Below are 1,951 nucleotides of genomic sequence, written 5' to 3' on the forward strand. Positions count from 1 at the left end.
GTGGTAAGTAACATGCAACTTCACCTTTATCTGTTATTGCATGTAAATCATTATGAATGTACGTAGGCTTATTATTGCAGACAAAGTTTAACAAGTAGCATAACAAGAATGGGTGTTTCAATCTAACCCCCTTGACGATGACAAAGTTAGCGGTAACATACGTTATGATTTCTTAGCCTACTACTTTGTTGGACTAATTACCGTTAACGTCAGTGTTGGTGGTTAGTCAAAAACGTTCAGTGCTGTAACGTTAGCTATACTTGCATTATTATGTGGTTTTCAAAGAAAAGTGTGATCTAATCATTTTAGAAATAGCTTAACAGTTAACCAGTATTGGATGACTTAGAATATAGCGATTGGTAATTGGGCATTTCATCGTTATCTATCCAACTTCAGGCATAGGCAGGCAGGACTGAGACTGTATGCCTTAAGAGAGTGTGTGAGTGTGAGAGAGAAAGAGAGAGAGAGAGAGAGAGAGAGAGAGAGATGGTAGCAGGGTGGGTCCTGTCCTGGTCATGTAAAGCTCATCAAAATCTGTATTTTAAGGTCGTTCTGTATTTTGTACTGAGGGGTTGTTTATGATCATGTAATCATTTTGAACACATACTTCCATTAACCTAACGTTACTGTGACTTTTTTTAAATGTACACCTCAGAATCCAGGCCACACTGACCAGAGACCTGCCTGCACTCCTTTGGATGAAGAAGGCTACCCGTGTATACATGTGTGAACCATTTCTTGTGTTGGAAAAACAGGAGACCTGAAGAGCTCTTGGTAAGTTGTACATTAATTTAATAGAATAAGTAATACGTTTTTGTTTAGATGAGCCAAATCATAGGAATCAGCTTTCATCTAGGCTTGTGTTTTGTGATGTGTCATTTTTAGACGCTTTTGGTTTGCCTCATCCATTATGTCAGCAAAGAACATAAGTGGGCAGGAAACATGCGCTGTTGAAAACATGGCCAACCAACTGGAGCACCCACAAGGCTCTTGTGAAGGAAGTCCACAAGCCTTTGTGCTTCAGGTCTGTATGTGTTGACAAATATGTCTTGCTCTTGGTAATTGTCATTGGTAATATATCAGCATTTAACAATCATACAATGTCAATGTTGCCCAAAATAACTACCAGGGAGGTGTTACCAAGACAGCTGCAGAGTGGCAAGACTGGGCTTTAGTAATATTTTGTCAGACAGTAAAGGATAAATAGTTTAATGATTTTTTTCTTTTCTTTTGAAATTACATGCTGTCCATGCATCTCAAATTGAAGGATGGATGGAAAGAACTCTTTGATCAACCCCCACAGAGAGCTGAGGTGGCTATCTGTAAGTATATTTGAGTGGACAAACAGAAGTTCTCTGACAGATGACATGTTGAAATCTTGCTTTAGACCTCATAATGATCTTATAATATTCTTTTATACCTAAATGCAGTTTGGAGACACCCCCGGCTGGTAGTGCTGCTGAAACTGGTGGAGGCGGAGTGGCAACAGAAAGAGAAGGCAGGTGGCAAAGGTTGCTGCTATTGAAAAATACTTTGACAGTGAGTATGTGTGCATGTATGTAGCTGGGTAGGTCATGGTACATGGTACAAAAATACAGAATTTAAAGCGCTAGCACAACACTTAACTCACAACCCACAACTACTGACGATGGAATTACTCTTTTAGAGTGAGTGAGTGAGAGAGATAGAATATTTCTGTAAATGTTTAATGTTAATTTAGAATAATTTATTTCTTTGAATCATTATACAGTTTTAAAATGTTTAATTGTTTGTGTTTTTGTATATGAAAGATGTTGATTGTTGTAGATAAAAGTAGATTGTATATTTTAACTTGTTAAATTTCTAAAGTGTATATATGTAAAAGCTTGTATAATTTTTAAATGTTTGTTTTATTTGCAAGGTTGTGTTTGTCAAACTTGTTAATAAAAGTAGCTTGTGCTTTTAATTACTA

The 1,951-nt window shown here is 36.9% G+C and overlaps 1 long non-coding RNA gene across 1 annotated transcript; it reads left to right on the forward strand.

Moving 5' to 3' along the window:
- The first annotated feature begins 935 nt into the window (after window positions 1–935).
- On the forward strand, window positions 936–1,503 carry LOC143101652 (uncharacterized). Its single transcript, XR_012982507.1, has 3 exons — window positions 936–1,024; window positions 1,268–1,322; window positions 1,431–1,503. It is a non-coding gene; the product is annotated as an uncharacterized LOC143101652 (long non-coding RNA).
- Window positions 1,504–1,951: the final 448 nt, after the last annotated feature.

Source organism: Alosa pseudoharengus, unplaced genomic scaffold (genome assembly GCF_046254945.1).
Source record: "Alosa pseudoharengus isolate Yale_2024_CS ecotype anadromous, Long Island Sound unplaced genomic scaffold, YU_APseudo_1.1 YU_APseudo_1.1_scf_4, whole genome shotgun sequence".
Lineage (NCBI taxonomy): Eukaryota > Metazoa > Chordata > Actinopteri > Clupeiformes > Clupeidae > Alosa > Alosa pseudoharengus.